The sequence below is a fragment of the Eretmochelys imbricata genome, chromosome 20 (genome assembly GCF_965152235.1).
Source record: "Eretmochelys imbricata isolate rEreImb1 chromosome 20, rEreImb1.hap1, whole genome shotgun sequence".
Lineage (NCBI taxonomy): Eukaryota > Metazoa > Chordata > Testudines > Cheloniidae > Eretmochelys > Eretmochelys imbricata.
Genome location: NC_135591.1, coordinates 20,625,399 through 20,637,412, shown reverse-complemented (window position 1 = coordinate 20,637,412; position 12,014 = coordinate 20,625,399). Strand labels below are relative to the sequence as shown.

General features: G+C 60.6%; 1 protein-coding gene across 1 annotated transcript in view; it reads left to right on the top strand.

Moving 5' to 3' along the window:
* The window catches only part of LOC144277915 (uncharacterized), a 61,857-nt gene that overhangs the window by 4,743 nt on the left and 45,100 nt on the right, over positions 1–12,014 (top strand). The gene's annotated exons all lie outside the window — the stretch shown is intronic.

The window sequence follows — 12,014 nt, the reverse complement described above, 5'->3', positions numbered from 1 at the left end:
TGTCACAGAATTGTAGACTAGCAGGGTTGGAAGGGACCTCAGGAGGTATCTAGTCCAACCTCCTGCTCAAAGCAGGACCAACCCCCAATTTTCGCCCCAGATCCCTAAATGGCCCCCTCAAGGATTGAACTCACAACCCTGGGTTTAGCAGGCCCATGCTCAGACCACCGAGCTATCCCTCCCCGCCGTAGAGCAGCCCCCCATTGTGCGAGGTGCTGTACGTTGTTTATTAGGTGTATTACGGTAGCACCTTGGCCCGCCCGTCATGGGCCAGACACAGAGCGAAAGGCAGGTCCCTGCTCCAATGCGATGATGCCGTTCTGGTGTAGGACCCCGTTCAGGGACAGCCTGCGTTGCCAAGAAGGCCCTGCCTTGAGTGGGCTGGGCGATTTAAAGAGGGACAGGCAGCTGGGCAGGTGCAGGCTGCAGCTGCCTGGGAAAGGGCTGGGAAAGCTGGAGAGGGCAGGGCAGGGCAAGGCAGGGCAAGGCAAGGCAAGGCAAGGCAGGGCAGGGCAAGGCAAGGCAAGGCAAGGCAAGGCAAAGCAGGGCAAGGCAAGGAAAGGCAGGGCAGGGCAGGGCAGGGCAAGGCAAGGCAAGGCAAAGCAGGGCAAGGCAAGGCAAGGCAAGGCAAGGCAAGGCAAGGCAGGGCAAGGCAAGGCAGGGCAGGGCAGGGCAAGGCAAGGCAAGGCAGGGCAGGGCAAGGCAAGGCAAGGCAGGGCAGGGCAAGGCAAGGCAAGGCAAGGCAGGGCAGGGCAGGGTAGGGCAAGGCAAGGCAAGGCAGGGCAGGGCAGGGCAGGGCAGGGCAAGGCAAGGCAAGGCAGGGCAGGGCAGGGCAAGGCAAGGCAAGGCAGGGCAGGGAAGGGCAAGGCAAGGCAGGGCAGGGCAAGGCAGGGCAGGGCAGGGCAAGGCAAGGCAGGGCAAGGCAGGGCAAGGCAGGGCACCCAAATTGCTAACGGTGATGCTCTCTCTCCCCAGCTCCAGAGGACTGTCCCGACCAGTTTGTTTTGTGGGTTTGAAGTTTGGGAGCTTGGAGCCTGGGCCCTGCGGGGAAGCCCTTATGGACCATACGTTGTGATGAGACCTCGTGAAGGGAGACACGCTGTTTTGTTAGTTTGCTTTGGCTTCCCCGGGCCCAGATCTGCTGGTGACGCCCCGTGGGGAATGGCGCTTGGGCACACCTGCAGTGCCGCCGTGGGACCGCCCACGGATCACAACCGTGTTCATTTGCCTTGTCGGGGGCACAAGCCAACTAGTGCCCGGCGCTAGCAAATAAGTTCCCCGAAGGACAGATTGTTCCATCCTTGCCCACCAGGGGGTGCTGCTGCACCCTTGCCAGGATACAGGATGAGCTGGCGGGGTCTGGCCTAGTCCCGTGCGACGCGTTAACTATAAAGCACGGGGCGTGCAGTGCTAATAGCTCGTCTCCAGCGCATCTCACAGGAAGGCTGAGTCCTTCCCGGGCCTGGAGGGACCCCTGTGATCACGTGGTCTGAGCTCGGGTACAGCGCAGGCCTCAGACCTGCCCCTGCAAGAATTCCTCTTTGAACTAGAGCCGAGCTTTGAGAAAAATATCCCATCTTGGTTTCCAAATTGTCCGTGAGGGGGAATCCCCCACTCCCCGGGAACCTTGTTCCAGGGGTTCATTTCCCCTCTTGTGAAACATTTATTACCATTTCAGAGTAGCAGCCGTGTTAGTCTGTATTTGCAAAAAGAAAAGGAGTACTTGTGGCACCTTAGAGACTAACCAATTTATTTGAGCATGAGCTTTCGTGAGCTACAGCTCACTGCATCGGATTACCATTATCCTTGTTGTACAGGTGGGGAAACTGAGGCACGGAGCGGCAACTCACCCAAGGTCAGACCTGTGGCAGAGCTGGGACTAGGACACATATCTCCTGCGTGCCAGGCCAGCGCACTACCCATTAGCCTGCACGGCCTCTCTGCAATACAGTACAGGTGCCAGGCGTGTATAGAACTGTCCGGCTCATATCTCTGCTCTGATGGGCTCTCGCCCCCAGCTCTTCATCCCGGACTAGGGGAATGTGGGAGGTAAGCTACGGCTCAGGAACGGGCGGCCATCGGGGCTGCAGCTGCCTCCACCTGACTCTGAGCAACCTGGGACGCGGTTACCCACCCGCCCACAGCCTGCCTGCGAGGAGCAGCTGGCTCCCACTGGATTCCCCTCCACCCTCCCGGCCATCTGCTGTCGCAAGCCAATGAGCTCCTGGGCCACCTGGGGTGCACTGGGATGTGAGAGGGCTCGGGCTGTGCAATCCGCAGCCGGGCTCCTGGAGGCTTTGATGGGGCCTGAGGCCTGACCCTTGCCAGCCTCCGGGAGATGGCATTTGACAGGCCTTTCTCACCGCTAGTGCCAGGCGTCCTGTCGCCACGTGGGGCAGCAGGCAGCTGGAGAACAGTCAAGCCACGCAGCAAGCTCCTGTCCATGCGGAGGGGCGGCGGTGACCCCGAGCCACGACGGGGGCCCCTCACGCCGAGGTTCTGAGGGGAGGGCACCAGCTGCCCACATCGATCTGACCTGAATTCCCACCTTTCGTTCACTTCACACAGGCCTCCGAACACGAGCAATCTACTAACTGGGCCGCACGTCCCAGTCCCCATGGCCCTGAGCCACAGTCCCCTGCCCTCGGGCAGATTAGAGCCCATGCCCCCGAGGGGGGAGAGGCCCTTGCGTCCCATTCCTGGCCCCCTGAACCCACCTTCAAGCTACCCGTAACCCCCCACCCGATAGTGACACCGCCCCCCTTGTGCAGTGAGTGCAGGTTACGTCTCGCTGAGGGCAGTGTGGGCTGCTGGGGTGGGTGTAGGGCAGGGCAAGGGGCTGTGCAGAGCCGCCGGCAATGCAGAGCAAATGTTGTGACTCTTCTCGGGGGCGGGGGGGGGGATTTCCCAAGATTGTCCCAAAGCCGATGTCTGTTTGCTGGCTCTATATTTAGCCGGGAGGCCTTGGAAGACATCCCCTGGCCACAGGGAATTCCAAGAGGGGTAGGCTGTGTCCTGTATGACTTCCTTTCTGTTCGCTGGAAGAAGGTGAAATGGCTCACGGGGCGGGGGTCAGTGTGGGAAGTTCTGTGGAGCAGCCTGAAAACGAACATTCTCTACATGTGAATCAAACAGGCAGGAACAGGTCTCGCTCCGGCTGACGGAAGGGTTTGCTTTCGATTCGGAGTGATAGTAACCCTTTTCTTTGAAAGGAAAGGGAATTTCGAGCTGAAAAACTGAAACCGTTCCACTTTCTCAGACTTTTGGTTTCTTTTATTTTTTGGTTTTTCTAAAACAAACCATGCGGCGAGACTGGCCCGAAGTCGCAGAATGCCTCTGGGTCACCCAATCTGTAGCTTTCGCCGGGAGAAGGGTTTGGTTGAAAAATTTTGCCCAGTTCTATTGGCCCCTTATTTGCGGTGAAAAACTTTCCCACACACCTCTCCCCTGCGCCACCACACAGTTACCGGAAGAGTAAAAAATGTGCCCAGAACGAATAATGGGACAGCTGCTCCGCTGACATGCGGGGAAGGCACTGGCTGCCCGAAGTCACTCGGAGGCTCGCTGTTGGCCCCAGGATATCACCGAGTGATCTGACCTCTTCTTTCCTTCGCTTTAGAATTGTAACAACATTCAACCCCCTCGCGCTGCCCCCGGGGGTCATGGCCAACTGGGTGAGAAAGTCTGGTCTGGATTTGTTAAGACTATTGGTCTGAGCAGGGGCCTGGGTGCCAGGACTCCTGGGTTCTATTTCCAGCACTGGGAGGGAAATATTGTCTAGTAGTTAGAGTGTGGGGGCCTGGGAGTGAGGACACCTGGGTTCTACTTTCAGCAGAGGGCAGGGGAATGGGCTCTTGTGGTTAGAGCAGGGAGGGCTAGCGTAGGTGCCAGGACTCCTGGGTTCAGTTTCCAGCTCTGGGAGGGAAATGGGGTCCGGTGGTTAGAGCAGGGGCCAGGAGACAGGACTCCTGGGTTCTATTTCTCGCACCAGAAAGGGGATTATGGTCTAGTATGCTAGAGCAGGGAGGCCTGGGTGCCAGGACTCCTGGGTTCTATTCCCAACTCCGCTACTGACTTACCATGTGGCTTTGGGCCTCATCTGACTTCCCCCTATGTCAACCAGAGACAAGAAGCCCGGTCTGTCTCCCCGAGGTGCCCTGAGACTCGACTTGCGGATGTGCATGAAAGCTCTGGGGTCCTGGCAGGTGCAGCCCTACGAGGGGTGACGTGTTCCTAGGACGTCCCCCGGGAGATCCAGGTCTCGCTCCGTTCTCTGGGCTGAAGGCTGGATTGGCCCCGGCTGGCCACTGTCCTAGGCTGAGGCAGCCAGGAGGTGAGTCGCTCATTCCACACCCTTCGAGGGTCAGTTTCTAAAGCCAGCCGGCTGCTGTAATCAGCCGCCTGTCCCTCTGCAAGGGGGACCTCCGACGCCTGGTCTACCCTTAACAAGGCTGACATGGCCACGGTGCTCAGGGCCTCCCGATCGCCAGGGCTGTGCCAACCTAACCCTCTGGAGCAGCGATGGCCTGGTCGACAGGTGAATCCTTCCTCCGGCCCAGCTGCTGTCACTGGGGGAGGTAGAACCCCGCTCTGGCTGGGTGTGTCCCCGCACTGGCGCCCTCACGACGCCCTGTGTGGACAAGCCCCAAGTCTAGAGCCGTCGGAGGACGGAGGCTGCCCCAGAGCCGGGAAAGCAAACTAGCCGCTGCTCAGGCTGCATTTGACCAGCCAGTCCCAGAGCTGGGAGAAGAACCCAGGAGTCCTGGCTCCCTGTGCTAATGGCTGGACCCGCCCAGAGCTGGGACTCAAACCCAGGACACCCAGCGCCTGCTCCAACCACTAGGCCCCTCTCCCTCCCCTCCCAGAGCTGGGGAGAGAACCCAGGAGTCCTGCCGCTCTTTCCCCCCCTCTCCAAGCTGTATGTGTGGTGGTAACACCCCCTCCGCCCACGTGCAGACACAAACGGAGTTAACCCCCTGCCTGCTGGACAGAATCCCTTGTGTCTTACACAGTTTCTGCTATGGGGGCGGGGAAGGGCCATGACCACTGGCACCACCTCGCCTTCTGTCACGGAGTCCCCAGGCGATGCTCTGGAACGGCTCCCTACGAAGCCAGGCAGGACTCTGGGGGAGCCTCCTCTCTGGGAGCAGCCTGTCTTCAGGACACACAGCTCACCCGGCTTCCACCTTCCTGGGTCTGACCTCGGAGCATTCAGCCTCCTCTGCCCCTCCGTGCGCTTCCCCCAGCGAGTCCACCCAGGCCGAGTCCTGGGGAAGCCAGAGGGTCCTGCCCCCAAACTTCGCAGTCAGACGTGACTCTCAGCCAGTCAGGAAAACAGAGGTTTATTAGACGACAGGAACATGGTCTAACACAGAGCTTGTAGGTGCAGAGAACAGGACCCCTCAGCTGGGTCCATTTTGGGGGGCAGTGAGCCAAACAACCACGTCTGCCCTTCACTCCTCGTCCCCAGCCAGCCCCAAACTCCTCCAGCCTCTCCTCCTCTGGGCTTTGTCCCTTTCCCGGGCCAGGAGGTCACCGGATTCCTTTGTTCTCCAACCCTTTAGCTCTCACCTTGCAGTGGGGAAGGGCCCAGGCCATCAGTGGCCAGGAAACAGGGTGTCGGCCATTCTCTGTGTCCAGACCCCTGCACACACCTGCCCTCTAGGGCTCTGCAACAATCATACACCCCTATCCCACCCCCTAGATACTTAAGAACTACCTAGGGGAAACTGAGGCACCCCTACAGTATTCAGAGGAAACATTAAGAACAGTCCCACTTTGTCACACCTTCCTCCCCCATCGCTGTGTTTATTTATATGCCGGGTCCGGCTGCCCACATGGAAACCCGGCCTCCCCCGGGCCACAGAGTTGGGTGCACAAAAGCCCAGGAAATGCCAATGGCTCCGCAGTTCCCTGGCACTGGCCTTTGTGCCCCGTCAGATCCTACGGCAGCTCCACGGACTGACCCGACCTCTGCAGACTGACACGGGGGGCCCGGAGCTGAGCCAGACGCTCCAAGGATGGACACTGCCAAATCGCCGACATCGAGGGCTTACAAACCAATCATCGGGCCCCCCAAAAATCCCCAGGGTGACTTAAAAACCATGAGATCATTAAACCAGTCACCGCTCTGGGGACTTTAAAGAGCCGCCCGGTGCTGGGGCCACGCAGGGCTTGGGTGTCCTAGCAGCTGCGATGCTGGCGAGTGACTGGTTTTCCCCGATGAAACCTGGACCTGTCCTGTCTGCACGTGACTCGGGGAGGGGCAGGGGGGTCAGTCGGAGAAGCGCGGTAAGAGTTGGCAGCGCTGCGGTTCTCTCTTTGGGCTCCATGGTAACGCCTCGTTCATCCTGGCCCACAGAGCGGGACCTGGCGCGCCCAGCGGGGGGGTCCGTGGGTGCTCTGAGAGGGCTGTGGGTGCACACGGCTAACCAGGCATCCGGGCCTGAGCGGAAACAACCTGGCACGTCCCAGCTTTGCACTGGCAATCCCAGCTAGGAGGCAACCACAGGCTGGGATGGGGAGGGGGGTGATAGCTGGGGGAGGGAGCAGGGCGGGAATGGGGGTGTAGTGGGGTGGCTGCCCCACTCCTGGGGAACAGGGATTAAAGGCAGCCAAGCTAGGGTGATTGGGGAAGCAGCCACAGCTGGGGCCAAGCTCAGTCGGAGCCCAGCTGCCCCTGATAAAAGAGCTGTGAGCTCAGGGAACCTCGGGCAGCTCCAGCTCGGGCTTGGGCTTGGTAACCCCCCAGGCTGAGGCCTTGACAAACACCTATGCGGGTCCTGGGGCTGCAGAGGGGCAGCCCGGGGATAGGCAGAGGCAGCTGGTCTGACCCCTTGCCAGTGATGAGTGGCCCTTACAGACTGCGTCTGCCCCAGTGAGCGGGGGCTAGATGACAACTGGCAGGAGCCATTGAGGCAAGGTGAGTTTAGAGGGTTGGGGGGTCCCCTGGGAGGGGAACCCAGTGTGTGGGGGTGCTGCTGGGGCAGATCCCCGAGGTAAAGGGCACTGGGGTCCAGGAGGGACACGGGGCCAGCGGCAGGCATGCTGTATGCTGGAAAAGAGCTAATTCCCAGACGACAAGCAGGAGGCGCTGCACTGGTGAGTTAGCGATCTGCTATGGGGGGATGATAGCTGGGGGGGCCAGTGTGACGAAGTGGGACTGTTCTTAACGTTTCCTCTGAACAGTGTGGGGGTGCCTCAGTTTCCCCTATGCAGTTCGTAAGTATCTAGGGGTTGGGGTAAGGGTGTATGATCGTTGCAGAGCCCTAGAGGGCAGGTGTGTGCAGGGGTCTGGACACAGAGAAGGGCTGACACCCTGTTTCCTGGCCACTGATGGCCTGGGCCCTTCCCCCCTGCAAGGTGAGAGCTAAAGGGTTGGAGAACAAAGGAATCCGGTGACCTCCTGGCCCGGGGAAAGGGACAAAGCCCAGAGGAGGAGGGGCTGGAGAGAGTTTCAGTTTGGGGCTGGCTGGGACATGGAGTGAAGTGCAGACGTGATTGTCTGGCTCACTGCCCCCCAAAATGGACCCAGCTGAGGGGTCCTGTTCTCTGCACCTACAAGCTCTGTGTTAGACCATGTCCCTGTCGTCTAATAAACCTTCTGTTTTCCTGGCTGGCTGAGAGTCCCGTCTGACTGCGGAGTTGGGGGGCAGGACCCTCTGGCTTCCCAGGACCCCGCCTGGGCAGACTCACTGTGGGAAGCGCACGGAGGGGCAGAGGAGGCTGAATGCTCCGAGGTCAGACCCAGGAAGGTGGAGCCGGGTGAGCTGTGTGTCCTGCAGACAGGCTGCTCCCAGAGAGGAGACTGCCCCAGAGTCCTGCCTGGCTTCATGGGGAGCCGTTCCAGAGCATCGCCCAGGGACTCCATGACAGCCAGCAGGCCAGGGCTGGGGGGAGACCCGGCCCATGGCAAGTGGGCCTGGTTCCGGAGCGGGGCTGCCAACAGTCCCGTATTACAGGGAGGTCCCTTATTTCTCCATCTCAGCGCTGCAGGCCCGGGCAGGCGTTGCCAAGCCCTGTGAAAAACAGCCATGTTCCCCCGGCCAGGGGTGGGCGGGCTGAATGCGGAGGAGGGGGTGCTGGGGCTGCCTGCAGGGGAGCCTGGCACTGGGCTAGGGTGGCAGGACCAGGCCTGAATCTTACGGAGATGGGGTCAGAGGCCTGGACTCGGGGGGGCTTGGGGTGGGACCCCAGGATTTGGCCCCAGCCTCTGTGTGGGCTGAGGGCAGGGTCTGGCTGCCTCATTCAGTGTGACAAACAAGCCATAATGGAACCTGCCCCCCCAGCCCCGTATCCTGCCTGGCATGGCCATGTTCCTGTTTTCTCCATTTGAAACTCTCCCTGGGCCAGGTGTCCGGGAAGGTCCCTGTGTGGGCCTGGGGTCGGGGCGCGCCGGCCATTTCCTGGAACGCTTGTGGCCGAGGCTCATCAGCCTGGCCCGCGGCAACGGAGAAAGTGTCAGCAGCGGGCCGGGGGAGAGGAGCTGGGAGCCGTGGGCTTGGCAGACCTGACTCACTTCCCCATCTCCTGGTGGCAGAGCGTGAGTCAGTCTGTGCAATCGGGTGCAGTGACCCAGCCATGCTTATCTGGTAAACCACAAGTGGCTAGAAACCCCATCGCCGGGGGCCCAAGTTTGGTTCGATGGATTCCTGGAGGTTTCGTCTCACGGCATAATTTTGAATGAAAGATTAATCTTCAATTCCTGGAGACTTCTGGAGCCTCTGGTCTCTGTCTCCATACCCAGCCAGCTATCAATCTGCCTATCCATCCCCCTACACTCCCGCTATCTGTCTAGCTCTCTCTGTACACACCTTTCCCACCCACTGTGGAGGGGTGGTGTACGTGGCATCAGGAAGTGCCTGGCGGATCGGACCCTGTACGTCAGGCATGCTGAGGCAGGCTCCCGGCGGGCGCCGAGCCGGGCCTGGTAGGGACCGTGCGGTATTTAGAGCCTGCTCTGTTCCCACGCCCATTCATGGGGCTGAGTCTCCGCACCTCGCAGGGGTGAAATCAGGAGCAGTGTGCTGGAGACACGCGGGCGTGCGGGAGGCTCAGTGGGGGACGGGGACGGGGGGATGCTTCAGCCTGGCCTGGCCTGGCTGGGCTGACCCGCAAGGGCTCCCTAGTTCTGAACTCGACTGTCTCCCAGCGCCATTGGGCAGTGATACACAACAGGGGACCAGCCCCCAGCTCTGCCCACGTCCCTGCTGCAAACGTCGCAGTTTGCGGGGCTGCCCTGCCTCATACGGGGACACGCCTTCGAGCTGGGGGCTGGCGAGAAACACAGCACGGAGCCAGGGCTTTGCGGGGGCACAAACCCTGCGCTGGGCAGGACGGGGTGAAAGAGCAGCGGTGGCTCCATGGAGGTCTGGAGGAAGGGCCTTAGGAAGGGGGAAGCCCAGCTGGCTGGGGCAGCGCTCACGGGCGCTGGAAGGGGCAGATCCTCCTGGAGCCCCTGCCCCCGCCCATCCCTGTTGGTGAGTCCTCGGCTGGTGGGTCTGTCCCACATCCTGACCCGGTCAGTGCTTGGTGCCAAGAGAAGCCATCGCCGTGGGTTGGGCTGCTGGACCCGGACAGTGCGCTGCATGGGGCAGGGCACAGAGGTGTGGGTGCTGGCTGGCCAGGGTGCCCTCCCTCCCAGGCAGGCAATGGCCCCTTGGTCCCCACCCCTGTCCTCCCCTGCAGAGAAATGTAGCTGAGGACCGAGGCTGCTCAGACAACCAGCCTGCGAGTGGCAGGTGGGCCGGGCCCTGGCCATCTGCGCTTGGACTCCAGCGAGAGCTGGGCTGCGGGCACTGGACTGTTACAGGCAGTGGGCAGCCCGTGGCCAGCTCCGGTTCCTGTCCTTGGGGGATGTACGGCAGCCCTGGACCGGGTGCACTCCCATAGACTCGGCCGAGGGCTGAGCCTCCTGCACCCGGATGGGTGTAGATGACTGCCTGGCCCAGGCCTGGACCTGGGCAGTCCCGGGCCTGTCTCACCCCCGGGGGTGCCAGGAGAGAGCAAGCCTGTGACAGCGTAGATCGGTGTTATCATCCCTGCTTTGTAGGTAGAGAAACTAAGGCACAGAGGGTCAGTGAAATAGAGCCCAGGAGTCCTGACCGCCAGCCCCCTGCACTAACCACTAGCCCTTGCATCCCGCCCCTGGTTCCACGGGCAGACGGGATTTAAGCGCCGGCGGCACTGGGACCTAGCTGCGTGCTGGCCCTGCGTTCCTGGTGTGCCTGTCAGCCTAGCATGGTCCCAGCAGCACGAGCCAGGCCAGACGGAGTTCAGTGCTCGGCTCCTGGGGCAGGCCAGGGATTTCGCACGGTGCCTGGAACCTTCTGAGCCCAGCCAAGCATTGCCCTCAACCGCGGGAACCCGACCTTCCTGCTGCCTGCCGGAGGGAGAGCTGCACGGCGTGGGGCAGGAACCCGGCTTTCAAGAGTCCTTCAAGCTTTTTATCCAGATTCCAGCCCCCAAATAAATCCCTTCCTGTGCCAAACTACAGGAGCCGATTGCAGCTTTAGAAAGACCCCCCACTCGCCTCCAGCTGGGGCCCTTTGCCAGCCACAGGGAAGGCAGCCATGGGCCTGACACCATCAGCAGCCGGCAGCACCCATGGAGATAGCCCCCCATCCGCTGCTTCTCGGGCGATCCCTGGGGAGGGCTGCACTCCACGGCCCAGGGGAGGGGATGCTTTGCCGGCTGGCTCTGCAGCAAGCTGAACACCTCCAGGCAGGCTGGGTCCTTCCATCAGCGTGCCGGGCAATGGCCCATGCTGAGTTCATTCATAGATTCCCTGGGCTGGAGCCCCCTGGCCCAGCCCCTCGTGCAGGCATTCGCACTGGTGCAAAGTCTATGCCAAGCACAAGGAAAACTTTGTGCTGCTGGGAATGACCGCGTAGGGAGCAGGGCGCCCAGGAATTGGGCAGACGGGAGCTTTGTGATCATCTGGTCTGACCTCCAGCAGAAGCTGCAATTCTCACCTAGTCACGGGCCTCCCATTTCTGAAGTGGGGAGGTGTCACGGAGTCCCTGAGTGATGCTCTGGAACTGCTCCCCATGAAGCCGGTCAGGACTCTGGGGCAGTCGCCTTTCTGTGAGCAGCCTGTCTTCAGGACACACAGCTCAAACAGCTTCCACCTTCCTGGGTCTGACCTCGGAGCATTCAGCCTCCTCTGCCTCTCCGTGCGCTTCCCCCAGCGAGTCCGCTCAGGCAGGGCTCCTGGGGAAGCCAGAGGGTCCTGCCCCCCAACTCCGCAGTCAGACGTGACTCTCAGCCAGCCAGTAAAACAGAGGTTTATTAGACGACAGGAACATGGTCTAAAACAGAGCTTGTAGGTGCAGAGAACAGGACCCCTCAGCTGGGTCATTTTGGGGGGGGACAGTGAGCCAGACAACCACGTCTGCCCTTCACTCCATGTCCCCAGCCAGCCCCAAAACGGAAATTCCCTCCAGCCCCCCTCCTCTGGGCTTTGTTCCTTTCCCAGGCCAGGAGGTCACCGGATTCCTTTGTTCTCCAACCCTTTAGCTCTCACCTTGCAGGGGGGAAGGGCCCAGGCCATCAGTGGCCAGGAAACAGGGTGTCGGCTATTCTCTGTGTCCAGACCCCTGCACACACCTGCCCTCTAGGGCTCTGCAATGATCCTACACCCTTACCCCACCACCTAGAATACTTAAGAACTGCATAGGGGAAACTGAGGCACCCCCACAATATTCAGAGGAAACATTAAGAACAGTCCCGCTTCGTCACGGGAAGGAGCAGCAAAGAGATGGCTAAACTGAGGGCTGGAGGAAATGCCGTACAATGGAGACTTTAGTATCGGGGGAGCCGTGTTCGTCTGTATCCACAAAACCAATGAGGAGTCCAGTGGCACCTTAAAGACTAACCGATTTATTTGGGCATAGGCTTTTGTGAGTAAAAATCCCAGTGGTTTTTTACGCATGAAAGCTAATGCCCAAATAAATCGGTTAGCCTTTAAGGTGCCACCGGACTTCTCATTGTTTTAGTGGACACTTAAAGCACTC